General features: G+C 38.5%; 2 pseudogenes; one reads left to right on the top strand and one right to left on the bottom strand.

The window, feature by feature from the left end:
* Window positions 1–1,233: 1,233 nt before the first annotated feature.
* On the top strand, window positions 1,234–4,243 carry LOC125206601 (annotated as a pseudogene).
* Window positions 4,244–4,842: 599 nt separating this feature from the next.
* LOC125206600 lies at window positions 4,843–6,476 on the bottom strand (annotated as a pseudogene).
* Window positions 6,477–22,395: the final 15,919 nt, after the last annotated feature.

Raw genomic sequence — 22,395 nt, 5'->3', positions numbered from 1 at the left:
AATTGTGAATACATAATTTTTTTGCAAAACATGACTAATTTACCGTGAATATGATGAATTCAAAGAAAATAGGAGTAGTACTGTATAATTTTTACTCCAATAAAATTCGAACCTACCAAGAATTTATTGAGCAATCTGTAATTATTTTGCATGATCTAAGAATTGAAAATAATTTAGTACTATAGTATTTTGAAATGATTTTTTTTTCTCAATAAGTACAATAAATAATTTACAACGCACTAGTACTATGTATGGCTATATCTGTGATGATGCAAAAAGATTCACACCACAAAATCCACCTACTTATCCTTATACATCCAAGGAATCAACTTTACATCACATCCCTAGATATGTCAGGGTACAATTAAATTGAAAATTGAAATAACATTGCACCTACCAATATTTCAATGCACAATAAATCAAGAGCATTAATGAAGTACTACAAAACTATACTCCTTTAGTTAGTTAGACACATTTCCTTTTCCGTACTCATTTTGAAAAAATAATAATAAGTCATCTCTACATTAGTCTCTATCTTACTTTACCTTTTCTCCACTTTAACTATTTAGTATTCCCTTTATCTCTCATAATTTGTCACCATTTGATCCGGCACAGGTTTTAAAAAATGTAATAGAAAATGGGTTGAAAAAGTTGGTGCCACGTGGGTTCTACTTTTATATATTAATTTTATAATAAAATGTGAGTGAGAATGACTTAGTGGAATATGGGGTCCACTACCGAAAATGGTAAAAGTAAAAGGTGATAAATTTTTAGGGACGGACGAAAAAGGAAATATGTGACAAATTTTCAGGGACGGAGAGAGTATTATATTTATAAAACAAATGCAGAAAATGAAACGTACATAAACACATGGCTATGGACTTGAAAGTCACTACAATGAAGCTACTTCAGTTCATTTTTTTTTTATTCTGGCTTCTTTCTCTCCTCATTTTCCTACTTTACCCCTTTTTCCTTCCCAAAAAATATAACCGCAAATTTGTTTACTGGGGGTTTTAAGTCCCCCACCCGGGGACGGGGGGAAAAGTACTTTATAGTAAATAAAAAGTAGGCCCACAAGTAGGCCCAGAATATTTTTTTAAAGGAGGCAATTCATTATGTGAAAATGGTTGCATCCAATGTGAATGAACGCAAAAGGGAAAAAATGGTTTTCTCCTATAGATTACATATTGATAAATAATGATCTATTTACATTTCTTTACAGAAAATTGAGCAATGGGAGGTACAAAGCACCCCAAACGTAGTGAATAAGGACATAACAAGAATGTCATGGCCAGTTTTCATGGAGCCACCTCCACATCTTGAAATTGGCCCCCTTCCTTCCTTCTTAATCAAGAAAATCAGCCCAAATATAAGACCAAGAAATTTAGTGAAAGCCTATCCCAAACTCAACAATATTCCACAGTGAATGTTATGGCCTTCTTTTTCATTTTTCCTTTTTTTTGAAGATATATATCCAACAACCCACTCTACTAGATATAGATATTTGGCTTTAAATTTGGGGATTAGACTCATTGTTGTAACGGGTTTTGAACTTTGTAGTATGACTTACAATGGTATTGATTTTTATTGTTAACCCAAAACACAATAGAAACTAAACAAGGTTTTTTTTTTTCTTCGGGGTTGGATGTTTTTAATTTTCTAGTTTTTGGTGGATAAAAAATAAAAGGGCCCTTTTTGAAAATGGAGCCAAATTTGAATCAAAAAAACTCATTTTGTAGACTTGAATAGTAGATTAAAAGATTAAGGATGGTATCTGGTCGTTTTGGAAAATTTGTTTAAAAGTCCGAGAGGGAAACAAGAGGTAAAAATTTTCCCCGACTGCTACTAAGCTTTTTTTGTACACTTCCGCCTGTTTGATGAGCATTTGATTCTAGTCTGAAAAATTTTATGTTAAAAAGTCTCGGGTTTAAATTTCAATTTCCCTTGATCCACCCTTTTTAATTTACGTGCAATTAGTTAATCTAATTAAATTTCCCTCTCAGATCAAACCTGAACAGAAATTAATTATAAATTGTATTAACCGGCAAGCTATTAATTCGTAATCATTACAACAACTTTTACATTTAAAAAAAAAAAAAACCAACTAAGCAACGACTTAAATACCTTGTTATCCTTAAATATCCGCCATTGTATGCAAAAAAATAAATCAAAGTACACATTTACAATTATACCCTCCACTCACTTATAAATAAAGGAATGGACACAAAAGTGACACAAAACACAACAAACACACTAGAAATTTAAGAAAAGAGAAGAAAAGGGGAGAGAGTGCAAGCCATTTTTCACATCCAAGCATAAACACCATCCCTTCCCAATTCATCCGGTCCGAAAGCGGACCGGCGGCCCCCACCCCCACGGGGGGGTCCGGGGGGTCCCGGTGATCGACCTCGGGGGTGCCCGGGCGACGAGAAGACGACGAGGCTGATAAGCGAAGCAAGCAGCCAGTGGGGGGGTTTTCCCAAATGGTGAACCACGGAATATCTGACGAAATCATCGCGAAACTGCAACGAGTTTTGGGGGGGAGTTTTTTTGGCCCGAGGGGGGAGAAAGAATTTGGTTTCGAAAAAACCCCAGAATCTGGAATCGAAGGGTATGGAACAAGCTTGCGAAGGAGATTGAAGGGAAGAAAGTTGGGTTGACAAACCACAAAATATGGGCCCCCTTCAGCTGTCAACTACAAAATTTTCCCAAAACCCCCTTTTTATGGTGATTTTTTAAATTTAAATTTTTTTTTTTTATATTTTACATTTTTCGATATGAGAAAATCACATCTTAATGCATAACAGAGACTAAATTTCAACCATTATATAAAGAAATAGGAGGATGAGATTGGATGAATTTTGAAAACGTTTCGATTCATTCGAAGAGTGTTTTTGTTTATATTTAAAAATTGTAAGTGTTATGAACTAAAAAGCCATTATAATGAACTCTGTGTTTTGAAATTCGTTTTTTAAAACTCGTCAACCTTCTATTTTCGATGTAGTGGTGATTTGGCTTTTTAGTTATACGCTATAAATGGATATATCACATTACTAGGGGAACTTCCTATATATAAATATTTCAAGAATTTGATATTTTAGTTTCTTTTAACTAGACTTGATTATTTATCTTATTTATGAATTTCACAACTACTTTTAAGTAAAATACAATTTCACAGTTGTGTGCTCTTAAATGCTAAGAATAGATGTGCTAATGCATTTACACTTTATTTATCTATTATTTAAGATTTCACAATTATATTTTTACCAAAATACGTGATTTATAAAGGAAAAAGTACTTATATAAAATAAAAGATACTACTATTTAAAATTAAAAAAAGCATATTTTACATGCATGTTTATGGTATGATACAAATAAAAATAACTAAAGTTAATTCCTATCTTTATTTTTAAAACACGATTCAAATTTATTGAAAAGTTATGCCGTGTGGCAAGCCCTATTGGGCACACTCTGCATAGTGCTTTTACTTGTACACTCTGCAACATGCTTTATTGATGGCACCACAGAGTGCTCAACGGAGTGTTGAGCACTTCTTTCTAATGCATTGATATTTACAATTTCAGAGAAGCAAATGAGGAGTACGTGGAGAAGCTTCTGGAGGTTTCTGAACAAACTGACGAGATGGTTGTCGCTAGGGCTAGGGCTGGAGGAGGGGGAACTGAAGGCGGCTATGGGCGGCGAATTCATTTATCTGATGAAGATAAACTACTATCCACCATGTCCCCGCCCCGACCTCGCCCCTCGGGGTGGTGGCCCACACCGACATGTCCACAATCAACATCCTCGCAGCCTGAACAGTCTGGCAGCTCCATGTTCAGGGATGACCATTGGCAGATGTCAAGTACATACCTAATGCCCTCATCATCCACATTGGAGACCAAATTGAGGTAACTCAATTGATTATAAAAAAGTCACAGCCTTTTTTTAAAATTTAAATGGTCTTAACAGTTGTTCCACTTCTTTTATCATACCTTCCAATTTTCTTCACACATATTTTGGTTGACTGATGGCATACTTAGCAATGGGAAATATAAGGCTGTGTATCATAGGACCACAGTGAACAAGGAGAGACAAGATGCCTTGGCCTGTGTTTGTGGAGCCTCCTCCTGAGTTTGAATTAGGCCCAATTTCTTAAAGCTGAACCAAACAAAATCAAGCAAAAGACAAGACTAAGAAGTATAAAGATTATGTTTATTGCAAGCTTAACAAGATTCCTCAGTGATTTCTTCACTCTACGACCTTTGTCTCCAAATATATATAGTGGGGAATAATCTGATTCATGTGTCTGCGATTGTCTAGCGAAAACTCCGTTCTTCAATCTATTCTCAACTTTCAGCGTTTTTCATAATATTACTCATATTTTGAAATGGATATTAATCCATAATCATACTCCAAAAGTAAGAAATATTTCCTTATTACTCCAATCGTAAATCCATTTAACTTAATTTTTTGTAATAAGAATGATGCAACTTTACTTAACCATGCGGCCACGAGCAGACCCACCATAATACAAGCTGAAATTCTAAAATTATGCTTATTGTAAACTAAGCTCCCTCAATGATCAATGCTGCTTCTTGTAATAATCTAGTCATAACCCCTCAACCAAGATGATCATCATTTTCAGATAGGAGGAGAAGCATTTTAACCTAAAACCTCATTACTTTACAATATAAATCTATTACTAATGTAATACAAAGTATAAATCATATTTGAACTTATCATCTTGAGACTGATCACCTCAGCAATGGTTTCTTTACCAGCTCTTTTCCGACTCGAGAATTTCAATGAATGGAAATTCCATCTGTCACAAGTGACTCAGGATCAAATCGGCCTTGTTTTAGTCATAACCCTCACCCAGACTGGAACAGAGTAGATAAGAGTTCCCAAAGTGAATGAAACAACAATAGTGATGGCTGCATAAGCATAAGCTCTTCACCTTGAGCTTGCTTCTCATCGCATGAAACTCCATGACCAACGCCGACACTGCTCAGGCAGCATAAGCGACCAACTGGACCCCACTTGGCCAGCCAGTATTGCACTCCTTACTCCTCACCTGCACATACACCACTTTCGATGAATGAAAACCGTACTCAGCAACGATATCAAAATATCCAGAAAGGCCCAGACATTTACCGCCTTTTTCAGCGTCACAGTGCAAGCCACACAAGGGCAGAAACATATGCAAGCGTGCCTATGGCATCCATTTCAGCGCCATGCCTCAGCCAGGGCTACCCGCTGAGACGGTGCTAAGTACCACCTAATCCAGACGCCCAACGGCCCCACCATGCAGGGTTAGGAACGAAGGCGCTGCCATTTCCAGAATCAAACTCGTTTTTCTAAGGCTCCAAACACGCTCCACAGCAGGGCTAGCGCTTGCAGAAGCATCACCATGAATGTCGTTAGGCAGTAGTACTTGTGGGAGATGGAATCACCGGCAAGAATGATGGTTGTTTTTGGGTCGCGGGAATAGCCATTTCGCCCGGGGGGTCTCAATCCCGAAAATGACGAGAGGCGACTAGAAACAAGCCCCAAATGCAACGAACAAACATGTTAACGCCATTGCTTGAATGTATCATCCATTGATTTTAACTAAGTTCAGTACTGACCTTAACCCCAAGAACTGCAAATCCATTCGCCTTTAACGCTGGGGCAAGCATCTTCGGGATTCCAGCCACTGAAGGTTGTGAGGCTTCCAAGAAACCTGTTGATAAACCAATAGCTAATTGATCCGATATTTCATGATGTGCTTTGAAGACCACACCAACCACCCCATCAGAAACGAACCCCCTGAGGAACGATAAACCCCGGAAAGCAAGGTAAGTTTCCATCAACAGTGTCAAATGCACATAGAGAGACAGAGAGCAACCATATTGGAAGGGAGATCGGGTACTTTAACCCCGGTCACCGTTGCACCAATTACATCTGGTCCAAGAGATTTTGAAGCCGAGAACTAGAATCTGTCCACAAAAAAAATGAAAGAAATGGTAAAGTTTTTGTGTTTATCTATGTATAACTATGGCAAACAGAGATGAAAAAAAGCAATCACCCACATAAAAAAAGGGGTTAACAGATTACCCCCAAAAATTAAAGACAGCAAGAGAAAGGAGACAGGTAATGTACCCTAAAACCCCGGCTTTTTTCGTCCTGCATAAAAAAAACGAATGCTACTTTACAGTCACCACGAGTTTCCAAAACGAGAAAAAAAAAACTTTCTAGGAAGAAAGAAACTGCTTACAATCTTCTTTTCTCCATTTTGAACCATAGCATCAACAGAGAGGGGGAAATGTTCTCCAAATCTGGGGCTACCGGGAAAAAAAGCACCCGTGGCTTGAACTGGGCAAGCGCCACTCTCTCAAATTCTCCAAGGAGAAGTGATCCCCGCCCTTTCACTGACTCTAGGGTGTGAAGGGCCCTGCACCAATACCCCTGCCCCCCAGATTCACTCTCAATCCCATCATCAGCGTGTCGTGGCAGAGAAAAAAATGTGCTAATGGCGCCTTTTTTGAAGAGCTCGCTGCACTCAGTCGACCAAAGGAGCCATGCTGGGGTTCTAGTTCTGATTATGATGATCCATAATCCTTTTTCCTTCCTCGAACTAGAGGAAACTTAGTAAGAAACTTGAAATTTTTCTGCAATACAAAATAAGCCAAATCCAACCCCCATGATACAATATTGAGAGAACATGATCTCACAGCAAAGCTTTGTTGTTTATTCTATGGACGGATGCCAAAATATAATACAAATGTAAAGTCTTAGCACATAATAAAACACAGTGAGCATAAGGAAACAAGGCATATGAAACTACAAAAGAAATCCAATATATATGAACAGCAACTAGAAAAATTAGAAAAAACACATAAATTATGTTGGCCTATGTTAATTAAGTTACAATTTCAAGAATCATTAGCCCTTTGACCCAATCTACAAACAAATGTGAAATTTAAGCCAGAGAAGAATAAAAAAACACTTACACACACAGATATATATTCCTATGGAAGGAAGGACCTTTTCTTGGTAAAAACAGCAACTTTTTCCAATGAAAATTGAGGAAGATGACTCAAAATTGGAAAAAAGAATTAAATACAAAACAAGATTACAATTGGGTATTCTGCAACACATTATATTGTTGAGATGAAGCTTTTCACAATAGACTTTGTCTCCACTAATGAAACAACACAGAACCCAAAAAATTCACTTAGCTGACAAAGAAACAAAAATAGAAAAGGCATAAAGAGTCCAATTGCACAGAATGGTGTCAAAGGAAAACCTTTCCACAGGCCCACTTTTCAAATATTAAAATTCATGAACTTTTTAGCCCCACTGCGTTAAAAATCCATTTAAGTAGAAATTACCTTCTAAGATCTGTGGTGGATTTACACGGGCCAAAAAACAACGCTAATTGATAAAACAGAGTTGTAAAGGTGTGGTTCAAATGAGAAACAACAAAAAGTGGGAGAGAAGAGCATAGGGGGGGGGATGAGGGATTCACCTTCGATTTGGGGAAACAAGATTTGTGATGGAATAGGGTTGAAATGTGATTCCAACGAAATTTTATTAGAATATGTTCGTTAGTGACGTAGATAGAGTGGTAGCCATTTTAGGCCTACATCGAGAGTTTGGACGTTTAAGATTTTAGTCTCCATTAATTGTGAAAGAGAGAGTTGACCAGATGAATTAATTAATCATTAATGGTATTTTATGTCCCAAAATGTACTTCCTCCATTGCTGGTTAATAGAGGAATAAGTATGAGAAAATAGAGATGACAAAATTAAATATGAGAGAGGAAAAGTACTAGAGATAAAGAGAGAGAAAAAAGAAAAATAAAATACAAGAGATAAATTTGTTGCTTTTTTCCAATAGTGGGATAACCCAAAATGAAAGAATAATCACTTATAATGGGACGAAAGGGAGTACAAGTTTTGATCTGATTTTGTTTACTGACATTACCTCCGTCCCCAAAATTTCGTTACACTCCGACACAGTTTTAAAAAGTAATTGAAAGGAGTTAAAAAGTGGTGCGATGTGTCCCTATTTTTAAAGTTTTAGTTTATAATAAAATGCTGAGGCTAGCTGAATGATTAGTCAATATAAAAAATAAGAAAAGTGAAGTGTATCAAATTTTCCTCATTGAAAATATTAAACGTATCAAATTTTCAGGACGGAGGAGTATTTGACTTTAAAAAGAATTGGGTGAAAAACTAGCGGAATGGGAGTCTCATTTTTAATATTAATTTTATTTTATAGTATAATGTGAGTATAATGAGTGAGCGAATATGATATTCACTTACAAAAAAATTAAATAAGGTAAACGTGTTTTAAATGACGGACAATCCGAAATGACAAAAAGCTGTTAGTTTGATTCGCTTTCCTTTTTGGAAAAAATTTTTTGTCTCCTACTTTAGTATTTATCTCTATTAGTACTCTATTCTATGTCATTAACCTCTACATTTTTTATCTTCAAATTGAAAAATACCCTAAGGTAGAATAGACGAAATACCAAATTTCCATTTTTTTTCCTCAAATGGCCATAATTTCCAATAATTTTTATAAAATGTCTAGAACAAATATGGTTAAATAACTTACATTAATGATATTCTTATATTTAACTTTTAAAAACATTGAGAGATAGGGATATTCAATGAAATAAATGAAATTTTGAAATATATAAAACATTATTATATGCGAAAGGAGGAGCGAAAGTGGCACGTTGTGACTTGTGAGAAGCCGACCATAGCTTCACTGGTAACTCACGAGTGGTAACTAAAAGTACTTTATTATAGCATCTCTTATCATTTTCATATATATAATTAATTTGGAGTTCTTCCAATTTAAACTTTCTATAATAAAATTAATATCAAACCCCATGCGTTGCATGATCTATTGAATTTTTTCACATAAATAAAGAAATGTTAACTAATAAATGAAATAGTAATAAAAAGCATATTAATAATTAATATTTTAGATAAGTAACTAAAAATCATACAAGATAAGAAACAATAAAACACATACAATACGGTTATTAAAAACATATTTCAAGCTGACGACGTTTGATTTGTAGTTTATTGAGGATTAGGAAGGAGAATTCCATTGTTTCAACTTCCTTTCTCTGGTAAGCACGCAAACAATAAATATTAGCATTAATATTGTAATAATCACACAAAAATAGTACTCCTAGTTCATAAAGTACTTAGATGCATATAAAAAGATGATATTGGTAAAGATCAAGAACGTCCACACTGAAAACAAAATTTTCATTTTGCAAAAAAATTCAGTGATGCAGAGAAATGAGTTTGAAAACTAGCAAATGTCATATATTTATAGCTATAGTATCTATTAATTCTCTATTTGTAATATTTTTGGTCATGAATATAAAAATGATGTAAAATTATGGCATGAGATGCAAGATTAAGGTAATTTAATGATTTTCCACACCTAATAGGTGTTTACATCATTGTTTAGTGCATTTGTTTTGGATTGGAAGGAATTAGTTATTTTATAAATATTTAAATTGTAATACTTAGTGAAAGTAATTGAAGAGAGAATGCATGTCAACTTTGATGCCCTTTTCCTTAATAAATTAAAATCGGTTCGGATGAAGTAAGGACGATAGAATATGCCTCGCGATCTAGTTGTGAAGCCTTCCATAAAAGTGAGTTATAAGCCTCAAACACTTTATACTAACACAAAATGAGAGGGCTGCCACTTGATGCTTAGGAGAGAACTTAGAAAGGAGGAAAATTTTGGTGATAGAAATAACCTCTCGGACCTGGGGGAAAGGGTACTGGAGGTATAAGGCGGACGAAGTCCGAGAGAAAAAAGGAGGAATAGGGTCTGGACAAAGTCTAGAGATTCGGGAAAAAAAAAAAAAAAACTGGAGGTATAATGCGACGAAGTCCGGGGAGGGAAGGAGAAAAATTATAATAAGAGTATAGACGGGGAACTCTCGACCGAGGCATCAGTGGTATGACAATATAAGAGTGAACGATCCTAACATCCCGGGTGAGGAATGAGTGATCGAGTGAATCCAACAATTAGTAAAGATGGAGGCTATCTTGACAAGCGACAAGCCGATTAGATAGAAGAAGGGAAGGGAGGATTGGAGGCGTAGGTTCTTTGGGATTGACCTTAATCTTGTGGGGATGGCTCTAGAAAATGTGTTTTAGTATCGAGTGAATCCGGGTTATGCATTTATGCGTTAATGTGTTTTAGTATACGTATGATTTTCCTTTGTCTAAGTCCTTTAGAGTCTAGGTCTAGTAGTTTGAGTCTTTTTCCTTTTCGTAGAGTCGGTTGGGGGAAACCATGCATTGAAACTTGTCTTATTCCTTTTCTTGTCTTTATACTTGAGGACAAGTATGGTTTAAGTGTGAACAGTTTGATAAGACTCGTTTCATGCATTGGTTTTGGGTTAAATTCGTGCATTTGGTATTGCTACGTGTTTCGAGTTCAGAATGGTAATAAACCCTTTGGACTAGGAGTTGTTGTTACTGACCGTGCAGATGAAAAAAAGGTGAAATTGAAGTAAACATCGTAAGTCGTCGCCGGACAAAGAGAATTAAAAGTTGGCGACGGGAGCGGAATGGAGCATGAGCAGATTATTTTAAAGAGTCTTATTCAAGGGCAAAAGCGTCTAATTACCGAAGGATACCCTAGGGATCGAGCCTCACGTATATAAAGAGCTTAACCTTGAAGAACAAGATAACACTTCTACACACCTCTTAGCTCAAGCTCTTGTTCCATTCCTTAGTTCCGCTTCAAAACCCTCATTTCACTTGCTGCGCACTTGAAGATGGAGTGATTCTGCTACGTGGTGGTTTATCGTTGTTTTGCTTCTTGGTAGCAACGTTATATTCATACGAAGAAACAATGTTTACTTGCTTTGTTTAGTTTACTTTCGGTTTCATACTTGTTGTTTTTTTAAGTTTCATAACTCTAGTTCTTGTTTTGATCTCTTGGATTCGAACTTTTCGTTATCATGGAAGTCTATGTTGGTTTTGTTGGATCTCGCGAGTTGATGTTTATTTTGCTTTTAGCTTTCGTTATTGTTTATTGTTGGATGTTTGGAGCTAAGATTCATGGTTTGTTGTTGGAGGTTGTGGATTTACGTATGGAGATGCTTGGATTTGTTGAATCGTGGTGGATTTGAGTTGGAGTTCGAGATCTGGTGTTTGTTGTTTATGTTTTACATGATTATGGCTATTTACTTTGTGTTTGCATCCTCTAGGTCCAGTAGCGTAGATCTGCTAGTTTAGGCTTTAATTTCTCGTTTTAATTTTAGATCCGAAGTTTGCGTTTTCATGGCGTTTAATGCCTTGTTTTATCTGCTATTCGTTTGATTCTCGAAGAAGATGAAGTTTGTTGGTCAATTAGAACCAGATCTCCTTTTCGCATTTCTGCATGAACCTTGCTTTTGCATGTTCTCCGGACCACATTGTCTTTTGCATATCTTTTACTTTTCGCATCTTTTCCAACCCAGTAGTTTAAGGAAACTTGTCCCCACTTTGTTTTGTCTGTTTGTCCAATTAGAAAGTCCGTCAGTTAAGTTAACTCAGTTGTCTTATAACTTTAAAATATTTTATTTCTCTAAGTCATGCATGTTATGCGTTCTCATTTCTTAGACCGTAGGTAGAGTAAATTAGTTTAAATCTCTCGAACCGGTTTAAGTTCTCAACCAAAAATTGCGTGCGCAACCAACCACCCTTTCCCAAAACATCCTCAAATGCGGTTTCGTAACACCTTCGTCCTCGTGGGATCGATCCTTTACTTCCATGTGCTAGTTGTAGTGTAGTGGGTTGAGGTTTTGAAGAAATATAGTGCATCCAACAACCCCGTCTGACGTTTCATGATCTTCTAACCTTCGAATACTAGTTGATTCCTCCGGACTTGTTAGATCGAGTGATTTACCAAACACAACGCACATTTCTAAGCTCTTCAAATGGCGCAGACGGGACGAGCCGAATTAAACCCCATAAACCAAGTAATTTTAAGTTTCTGTTTTTTTATGTCTTTTTATGTTTTATTTTTTTACAAAGCATGCTCGTATATATGTGTCTTAAATATCTATGTTCACGTTGAGTATGTATATATGTGTTAGTTTCTTCTCCCACTTAGCCGATGCTCGGTCTAAGTGTGAGAAGTTTATGTTGATATAGCATGCTTTTATGGCTTTTTATTTGTCATCGAAAGACGTCGTTTGCGCATTTAAAAATTTGTTTGCCTTTATTTTTTTTATCGAGAGAATAATTTTACGTTTTTGGTCTACAGCAATTATTTTTTTCCACCCCAATTTATTTATTTGTCTAAGCCCAATTTTTCGAAGCCCAATTTTTGAGAAGACTAAGTCAGCTTTTATTTCTTGAAGTTAGAGCTCTTCGCCACTTCCTTTTCGGTTACCACAATTGATGCTAACGCTAAGAGCAAATCCCTGCTAAATCTCAACCTAAAACTTGACGTTCAGTTTATACATGCCACTATCCACGTTCACTTTGGAGTCTTGTATCTTTTTCGCGATCATATTAACTGAAAGCAAAGAGAGATAAGAGAATGCTGAAATTGGATCCATATCCTGCCGTTTAAATGGAATCAAATAGGAGACGGAGAGGAGAGAAATCGGAGACGCAGTGGCAGGCTGTCCTGGCGGAGCAGCAACGTCCGTTCAACAGCGGCGATCTCAGCGGCTGCAGCGGGGCGGCAACGATCCGATCAGAGATGGAGTCTTGCGGCAGCGTATTTTTGTATTTTCGAGCTGAGTAAGGCAGCGGTGGTGGCGTAACCTCGAGCAGACAGAGGCGGCGGCGTACAACACCGGGCTGAACTCAGCAGCAGCAGGCACGGCCTCTCATGACGAACAGGAAGCGGCTGCTCGGCTGAACGGCAGTGACAGCAGGCCGGAAACTGTGGCGGCGTTGTGGAGAAAAGATGGCAATAGAGCAGCGACGGAGAGGCAGAGGCGTCGTGCTGAATTTGAATGAGAGAAGAAGGAGTTTAGAGATTTCAATTTGGATGTTCTCTTGAATATTTCGAACCTCACTGAAATTGGGAGAATTGGGAAGCTCGATTCCTATTTGTTTTGGGAATAGTCAAAATGAAAGAAGGAGAGAAGAAGATTATTGCTTGCTGATTTGGAAATTTTCTCTTGGGGAAGGAGAGAGAGAGGAGGACGGAAACGGCTAGACGCGACATTCTGGATCAGCAGCTAAGACGAGCAGCGACGGCGCTGTGATGGAGACGGTGAGGAGAAAGGGCGAGGCAGCAGCAGTGCTCTGACAGAGAAGAGAGAAAGATAGGGCAGTGACAGCAGCGGCGCTAAGCGCTGCCTGACGGCAAACGGTGAACAGCGACAACTGAGTCTATGGCGGCGGCGATCATTCCGACGGAGAGACGGAGGTGCCGTGACAGAAAAGAGAAGAGAACAGAGGATATTGGGGGTTTTCCTTGTTGATTTTGAGAAATTAAGAGTGAGACCAAATCGAGGTGTGGATGGAGGTTCTGAATGGTGCTGACCGAACGGGAGACAGAGAGAGAATCACAACGAGGCGATGATGGAGCGATCCACCGCTCACGCCTCACGACAGTGATGCAGAACAGGCGTGAGGCGAATGGCGTGAGAAGTAAAGGTGAGAAGTTGCTGTTCTGAGTTAGAGGAAATAGAGTGGGTGAGTTCTCTTTCTAGAATTTGAGCTCATTTGATGAAAATATCTTTTGTTGGACCACATTCATAGTTCGAGCCGTATGGATTTGAAATGAGAAAAGGGAATTAGTTTTAGGCCTAATTTTTAATTAAAGTGTTGGGCTTGTGTAGTTTTTGTTGGGCTAAGGATTTAATATGTATTCTGATGACTTAGTAAATTTTTCGATCAGCAGTTTAGTTCATGAAGTGAGTTTGACTGATTGGTTGATCGTGGGCTGGTTAACATAAATCTTTAAATCCCCGTTTTGTCAAGATACTAGAACTTCATAAATTATTCTAAGGAAGAATGAGGATAAAATGAACACCATATAGGATGCATGCATTGTTTTAAATAAGCTTTATTTTTACAAAGTCTAATTTTAGTAATGTCTTCTTTTTTGAAAAAGGGTGAATTTTGTGCACGTCTTTTGAGGGCGGAACTAAATGTTGAATTGAGGAGATAAGTCGAACAGATGCTTTCTTTTAAATAAAAGGACTATATCCTAAGCATGTTATTTTTGAAATGATGGGAGATATGTTTGTCATGCCATATTTTTTGTGATGTTGTGGGACCTATCTGAGTGGCTTTTGCCATGTATTGTTAATCGAATTCAGGTCCGACTAGGAGTAGCCCTACTGGTGCGGTACACCCAGTAGATCGTGCGCTATCTCTTTGAGTTGGCTGGTCTAGTGACTGGAATGTGGCCACATTCTTTGTCATGTAGTTCAGATATGGTATGGTAATGTTGATGATGTTGAGGTTGATGGCGGTGATGATGTTGGTGAAATGTTTTAGTGACTGGCCCTTTCAAAGTTAAAACCCAAGGTCACTCGTTAATGGCATGATAAACAATTTTTATAAAAATGTTTTCGCATGAGTCCACCGAGTGCATCAAGTACTCACCCGCATTTGTTTTAAAAATGTGCCGGTTGAAGCTGTGACTAGCAGTGAGTGTTGAGCATAAAAGTGAAAAAGATGTCTATCAAATGTTTGGAATATGTTGTGTCTTCATACGACATTATTCTATCTCGAATGCTTCCTTGAATGTCGTGTCTTTTGAGTTCATTTATTGATGAGATATTGTATCCCTTTGAGATGTCAATTGTTGAGATGATACTCTAATTTTATTCGAGCTAATCCAGCCTATTTCTATTATTTTGAGCTTTGGTCGAGTTTTGTTGTTTTCCCTTTCTTTCCCGCTCTTTAACCCTCCCCTCATCGCGATTCAACCGTGTTTTCTATCCTTTAAAAATACGGGCGTGACACTTGCGCTAGACACGTAAATCCCCGATACAAAAAGCGTGCCTGTCCATTTCCGTGGAGTTTTGAAAAAAGATAGCAATATAAACAAAAAGTCGCTTCCTTCGTAACACTATATTCCAACCAATCCTTAAATTCATCAAACCAATGTGAGACAAATTTACGTTTGATTTCCATCTACTCTAGGACGAAAATCATGATTACGTGGTTGACACTGACCTTTAAGTAAGAAGCTCTGAACTTGTTCTATTAAATTTGGTGGATAACTCATTATATCGTCGTTCTCCGGATCACTTGGGAGATTCTCTAAATCAACCTTATTTTTATTTTCATTTGATGATTCTTAAGGTAAAGAAGTGAAGGTTCAATGATGAAGAATCAACGGAAGAAAGTTTCTTGAAATAACGATCTATATATCTACAAAAAATAGTCAACAATAATTAGTAAAAGAATATAAATCATTACACAAAAATATAAACATTTACACAAAATATAAATCATTACACAAAACATAATAAAGTTCATCTTATATTTTACAACTAAAAGAATAAAGAGTAACCAAAATATACTATCTCTCACATCTAAAAAGTTGCCATTACAAACAATAATTCAGAAATAACATTTGATCTCACTCACAAATCAAATAGTATAAAACTATTAACACATACACGCTAAATAAAGAATTGGGGTTAAAAAATTCCAACAACAGAACCACCATAGCCATTGAATTACTACCTATCTTCTTTCTCCCTCTTTAAATTATTATTCAACCAAAAAAAAATACAACTATGTAGAAAAATCAATTAAATTATATTTTAGTTTTGAAATATACCTAATTCTAGATAACCAATTTCAGAATTGGAACGGCTCAAGGAGAAATTAAGAGGAACGATTCGTATAAATTTGCTGAAACTTATCACTAATATTATATATATAAATTAAGAGGAATGGTAAACCTATCACTAATATTTATATATATAAATTAAGAGGAACGATTCTGAAACCTATATCTAATACTATATATAATATACAAATTATAATTATTGTGAAATTATTAAAATACTCCTAAGTTTTTTAAGAATTAGTGGGGGACCATGGGCCCCTTGGCCCCACCCTCCTCTGCCCTTGTCCATATGTTTGCAACACACCTTGGTTTGGGGGTTGGTCTAGAGGAGGTGGACGAATGATACGCTCGAATTTCGACCGTTTAGGCATTATTTGGCCTCGCTTGATGTCAAAGCCACTCTACACGTTCATTATTTGCATATTTTGACTATTTTGGTATTTTGACGTGTTTTAGAGAAATGTGCATAATTGAGCGAAAAAGGGGGCCCAAAACGCCAAGTTTTGACCGGAGTCGACGGCGATCGACGACCGGCGACTGCGCTGGATGTGTGCGGCGACCTGCGCTCGGCTGGCAGATCAAGCACGGTCCGCCTGAAAATGTGCTTGGAAGAGAAGTCTCGTCCGGCGACCACCGAAGATGTGCGCGGTCCGGCCGAGGGAATGACTGACTCTAACGCGTGACCGGCCAAGGTGCGACGGCCCGCTGAGAAAGGCTGAGAATCCGAGAAGCCCTAGATTTGCACCCAGCTTTACCATATTTTGGAGATTTTTTTCTTCTACAACAAGGCATGGCTTTCCCTATAAATAAAACCTCAAGCTTCATCAAAAAAAGAGAACTTCTACTTGCAAAATACTTCAGTAGAAACAAGACCTAGAGTACTTCATTAAGGTAGGAGCTTTGGGGAAGGATTTCAAGAACATCAACGACAAGGATTCAACCCACGGTTTTATTTGCTTTAGTTTTATGTTCAAATTGTCTTCCCTTCAATCTATGTTTTTAGCTTATTCAATCTATGTGTAACTAAACTCATAGGATTCTAGGAATGTATTGTGCGACTTTGGTTATACAAATTCCTTTTATCTAATATCCGTTTGTTTTTACTTTGTTTCTTCCTTAAGTAGTTTTGATGTTGCATGATTGAGTGAGACAATCGGTGTATGATTTGATATAACTTGCTTCATAAGCGTGACGAGTTCTAGCGAGTTAGATTCACTTAGTAGACAATACGGTTAGCTTGCCCAAAACGACGCATTGGTGAGAGTGAGGACTTTCAAGGGTCTTGAAGCTTTTTGGAGTTACGTGTTAAGTTGACAACCCTAATTTTGTAATCAACATTTGTATCATGAGCATAAGCTAGGTGACTCGTCCTTTCAAAGTATAAACTGTGCTAGGGTATTGTAGTTGGAATTTTGTATAACACATGCTTGTGAACACACACATCCACACGGGATTCCACTTATCTCTATTGTCTTCCTCTTGATTTATCTGCTTTTAGTTGATCTATGCTCTTATTGTTTAGTTTTTCAAAAGTTTTAAACTGATTGTTTTTTCCGAGATAGTATTTGAGTCTTAGTAGAAGATAAACACTTTGTATTCGTCTTCCCCGTGTTCGATATCAGTCTTAACCTTTAGGTATACTATATATCTTTCTGTATACTTACTTGGGTTTATTTAGTGCTAATAAAAAGTGCATCAAGTTTTTGGCTCCGTTGCAGGAAGGGCAATACACTTTTAGATGATATCTTCAAACGGATAATTTTTGCTACTTTGTATTTTGTCAGCTTTTGTTTTAGTTCATTTTCTTTTATTTTTATTTTTATTTTACGATGGATTTTCTTGTAGGGATGGAGGATTCGTATAGCTACGCGGGGCGGCCCGGTGGGGATTAACCAATGAATACTGTAACTCCGACCATGGGGGATCATACTACGACCCAGCCCACTCCCGAATTTTCCTATGATGCACAAGATTCTTGCTTTCGATAACTCGTTTGAATTATGTGCGAGGTATGGAAGATCAGCACATTTCTCTTGGGAGAATCGAGTACAAAATCTGCATCGCGAAGTTTTCGAACATAGAAATGTGTGAACCAGCGGTTGGAAAATCTAGAAAGAAACACAAGCACCTTGGAAGAGGGTTGGCAACCCTGATCCTTTCGAAGTTGAGATCTTTGGAAATTAATCTTGGGATCATAGCCACGACCATAGGAAGCAGGCAGCGAGGTACCTTTCACTTTGCCGAGTTGTCAAGAGGAAGATGCCCGCCGTACAAGCTGCGCGGCGGAACTACATATCAAGTCGAGCGAGAAGATCTAGGAATGAGAAGAAGGGGCGGAAGCCGCACAGGGATGCATCCCGCGAAGCGGTGCAGCTGATCCGCCGCTATACCTCAGCCAGTCGAGGAGAACTTAGGCTTAGCCCTTTGGCGGAAGCCAGCGGCCGTCACACCTCATCGCGGTGGCCCTTGGGGCTGGACAGTAAACAACCAAACAGCCCCGCAGAAACGATATCGGCTACATCCCGTATCCTCAGCCGAGTACACGGGCAAGAGAGCAGTGCTCGGTTGCGAATTCAATTCTTCAGAGCGATGAGTAAAGTCCCATCATTCACTGGTAGAAGCCCTACGATAAATGCCCCGATTACGCTAAATTTAAAGTAGATGTGAGTGGCAAGAAAAAAGAAATGGGGAAATACCGAGACATTAGGCACAGCAGTGAGTGCCATCATCCAGGGATTACCCGGCTAAGCACAAAGATCGGGGAGTTTTACTTTATCTTGTGTTTTGGGGAATGATGTAAAGGGTAGAGCGTTATGTAATCTAGGCTCTAGCATTAACTTGATGCCTTTGTCTTTTTACGGGAAACTTGATGTTGACGGCATCCGTCCCGCCTCAATCGCGCGCAAATGGCGGTCGGAGCTGCAACATCACGATGGGATAGAAGTAGAAGATGTCTTGGTAAGAGTTGGACAATTTATTTTTCAGGCGATTTTGTTGTTCTTGACATGCGGGAGGACAAGAAGGTTCCCTTGATACTTGGAAGACCGTTTTAGCTGCGGGGAGCCCGTGATAGATATACGAAGGAGAGCTTACATTAAAGCTACATGATGAGAGCATTACATTCAACATCTGACGCCACGAAATTTCATGGAAAAGAAGGGAGCGGAAGGCTGAGAATGCGGTGTCATCCAAGTCGTCACCGATTGTGTTGGAGAAGTGGAAGTCTTATCACCAAAACCGGGACCACTCTTGAAACTTGTCTAAAAAAATTCTTTTACTCCTAACAACTGATTTATCTTCTTGGCCAATCTTTAACGTATGTGCCATCATTGCGAAATTGGAAGTGCTGCGGGAAAGAATCCCCCGAATGGGAATCGTTCTTGCCATTCTGGCTCTAGAAGAAGAAGCGAAATGAGAAGCGATTGGGAAAGCCGCGGGGCCCAGCCCAAGTAGAGCTTAAACCTCTTCCCGACCATCGATACGCTTTCCTAGAGTAGAAAAACACTTACCTGTTGTTGTATCCGGCGCATTAAGTGAGCAAGAGTGTGAGAAGCTTTTATGCATTTTGAACAAGTATAGATGCTGCCATAGGATGGTGCATTAGTGATCTAAAGGAATTAGCCCTACCACATGCATGCATAGAATTTTACTTGAGGAAGGGCATAAACCTGCGTGTGTGAAAACCAACGTAGACTTAACCCTTTATCATGCAAGATGTAGTAAGAAAAGAGAGGTGATAAAGTTACTAGGCAGCAGGAATTATTTATGTAATATCGATAGTGAGTGGGTAAGTCTACAGCAGTCGTAACTAAAAAAGGGGATGACAGTAGTACCGGCCGGGATGGAGAAATGATAGCCACTAGGGTAGCCACGGGATGGAGAGTATGCATTGATTATAGTATGTTAAATGCGTATAGGAAAGATCATTTCCTACCTTTTATTGATCGAAATGCTTGATAGGCTTGAGGGGATAGAGTTATTCACATTTTTTTCTTGATGGCTATTAAAGGTATAATAAAATTGCAATTGCCCCAGGAGCAACATTAGTACGGCACATGTCTTATGGTATTTATGCTTATAGAAAAATGTCTTTTGGTTTGTGTAATGCACTTGCCAACTTTCCCGGAGATGTATGATGGCCATATTTCATGATTTGATTGAAAAGGTGATGAAAGTTTTATGGATGATTTTTCCGTGTTCGGTAAATCGTATGATCATTGTCTTGACAATCTAGCTAAGGTTTTGCGAGGAGATGTGTAGAAACTAACCTTTGTTCTTAGTGGGAGAAATGCCCGTTTATGGTGAAAGAAGGTATATTTTAGGGCATGAGAGGTGTCTTAAGGGATAGAGGTAGATAGGGCAAAGATTGCAGCCATCGAGAAACTCCCACCGCCATCGATGGAAAGGGAGTAAGAAGTTTCTAGGACATGCGAGGCTTCTACGAAGATTCATCGAGGATTTTTCTAAGATCTCCTAAACATTTCTTTGTAAATTGCTTGAAGGATGTGAAATTTAATTTTACTTCCGATTGTTTAACGAGCACAGGAGACTTTGAAGAGAGCTACGAGTCGTGACTCTTTATCCTCATCACGCAGTTAGATCGGCCGTTGAGATCGTGTGCGATCACCAGTGATATTCTTGATCGGCTCGAACAGAGCGAAGAGGGAAAGATTTTTAGAGTCATATATTCTGAGTAGAACTTTAGATTACGCCAAGCTAATTACACGACTATTTTGAAAGGGAGATGCTTGCTATTGTCTATTCCTTTGATAGAATTTAGGGCACATCATGTTGGGCCCAAAATTGTGTTTACAACTTACCATGTAGATTTATTAGGCATTTGTTTGCAAAGAAGGATGCAAACCAAAGACTTATCGTGGATCTTACTCCGGGAGTTTGACGTGGAAATCAAGGACAAAAAATGGTGCGAGAATGTGGTAGCAGGACCACTTGTTCCCAGGTTGGAACACCGGTGGAGGAGAAGACTTGTCTCGAAATCAGCGAGGACTTCCCAGAGATGAGCACACATTTTTCACTCAAGCCACTTTTCCTTATTTGATATTGTGATTATTTGGCGGCAAGGTGCATCCTCCGATCTTCTTTCCTTATCGAGGAAAAGAAATTTTATAGAGATGTACGATGCTACTTTTGGATAGGCTTTACTTGTTCAAAAGAAGGAGATGTGTCCCTCAAGAAGATTGGGTGGCTATAGTCGAAAGGTGCCATTCGTCCCCCTTTAGGCCACTTTGGTGTGCAAAGAACCGCGATAAAAGTCTTGCAAAGTGGATTCTATTGGCCTACCATTTTAAGCTCCAGTAGTTTTATTCTCCAGTACGTGAATGTCGCGGACGGGTGGAATTTCTAAGAAGAAGAGTACCGATAAATACCATCATTGAGGTAGAATTGTTTGATGTATGGGGATAGATTTTATGGGACCGTTCCGAAATCGGGGAGAGTACCAATATATCTTACTTGGTAGAATATGTTTAGATGGGTGGAAGCGATTCCAGACCAAAACTAATGATTACAAAGGTTGTCATTGCTTTTGTTAGAAAAAACATATTGTATTTTGCAGGTTTAGTCGCCCCGCGCCCTTATTAGTGATGGAGGATCTCACTTCAACAATAGATGGCTGGACAGTGTGTTGGACAAATATGAGTCAAACGTAGAGTAACTTCGCCTATCGTCCTCTAAGCCAGATAGGCCCAGGTGAGTTAGCAAACAGGAAATCAAGTCGGTCTATTAAAGAGCGGTGAGTGTGAATCGTAAAGATTGGGCACTCCGGTTAGATGACGCATTGTGGGCATATCATTACCGCCTACAAAAAGGCCACATAGTTATATCTCACTTATCAACTTGTGTTTGGTAAGTCTTTGTCATTTGCCTCTTGAGATGGAATACGTATCATATTGGGCGATCAAAAAGTTGAACCATGACTTTACGCAAAGCCGGTGAAGAAAAGAACGTCTTTTTTCTAAATGAGATGGACGAATTTAGGATGGAGGCTTACGATAGTTCATCAATTTATAAGGAGCGAATGAAGGCTTACCCACGACCGTATGATCAGCCCGCGAGCTAAATGCGGGGATGTAGTTACATTTGCACAATTCGAGACTTTCTCTATTCCCGGAAGGTTGAGGTCTAAATGGACCCGGCCCATACATGATCAAGAAGATATGATAGTGGAACGGTGGAATTCTTGGCTCCAGTTGGACAATTGTTTTGGCTTGATAGCCGTGTGAAAAAGTATTACAGTTCGGACAAGAGATAGTGGAGGAGGAGGTTGATCTAGAGGAACCACCCAAGGAGTAAGAAGGGGTAACGTCAAGCTAATGATACTATAAAAGAGCGCTTGTTGGGAGGCGACACAACCTTGTTTTTGAAAATTTTTGCTTTAAGAAGTTAGTATTTTTGGTTTTAGTTTAATTTTGTGCTTTGAATTTTTTCGCGAGACTCTGACCTCTGCAGCGGTGACTACCATGCTTATAACTGCGCTGATCATATATGTTGTTACATTTATCGCGCATTTGACCGCCGGATATGTTGCGGCGGAGCCGCCGCACAGGTATTTTTCAGTAGCGATTTTTCCAAAAGTTTTC

The sequence above is a fragment of the Salvia hispanica genome, chromosome 2 (genome assembly GCF_023119035.1).
Source record: "Salvia hispanica cultivar TCC Black 2014 chromosome 2, UniMelb_Shisp_WGS_1.0, whole genome shotgun sequence".
Taxonomy (NCBI): Eukaryota; Viridiplantae; Streptophyta; class Magnoliopsida; order Lamiales; family Lamiaceae; genus Salvia; species Salvia hispanica.
The sequence above is the reverse complement of the archived record's forward strand: the minus strand, read 5'-3'. Positions and strand labels throughout refer to the sequence as shown.